This window comes from Nanorana parkeri, unplaced genomic scaffold (assembly GCF_000935625.1).
Source record: "Nanorana parkeri isolate BGI_ZX_2015 unplaced genomic scaffold, ASM93562v1 scaffold807, whole genome shotgun sequence".
NCBI classification, from domain to species: domain Eukaryota; kingdom Metazoa; phylum Chordata; class Amphibia; order Anura; family Dicroglossidae; genus Nanorana; species Nanorana parkeri.
Genome location: NW_017307075.1, coordinates 390,478 through 391,078, shown reverse-complemented (window position 1 = coordinate 391,078; position 601 = coordinate 390,478).

Here is a 601-nt window from a genome sequence, read left to right as displayed (position 1 = left end):
CATACACAAGAGAAGAAGAGAAGAACCTTTCTCTATAGTAATCCTCTGCAAACCCTTCCTACTAGTAACCACAACATAAAACCGATTAAATAGCAGATTACACCGCTGACCACATTAGCTGATCTGGAAGATTTTTGTTTTTGTCATTTTCCAACTTTTAAGTTTTTGATGTATTTTTGGATCTTCTGGGCCACAATACAAGCATTTGCATTTGATGACTACATGTGGTCATTGTTTCGCTTTGGTGACAAAACCTTTTGTTTTATATGCAAATTTTTTCCATTTTTTTTTTGTCTCATGGATGATGCCATTTTCACCAGCCTATGTATGAAATGGCTCATGACCCATCAAATGTATACAGGGTATGTTGACACCACCCAAGCTTGTGATAATGTAATACTTTCACTAAGATGTTATTGAATTTAATGGGTGACATTGGTGGAACCCTAATTAACTGACTCATAAAAATGAGATGTATGAAGTGAGTCATGTAGTTCTCAAAGTTGTAAGTTCCATAACAAAGGGCTCATTAACGGCAGCCAATAATGTGATAGCCATGTGGGGGTTTCTCAGTGTGTGTGTGTGTGTGGGGGGGGGGGGG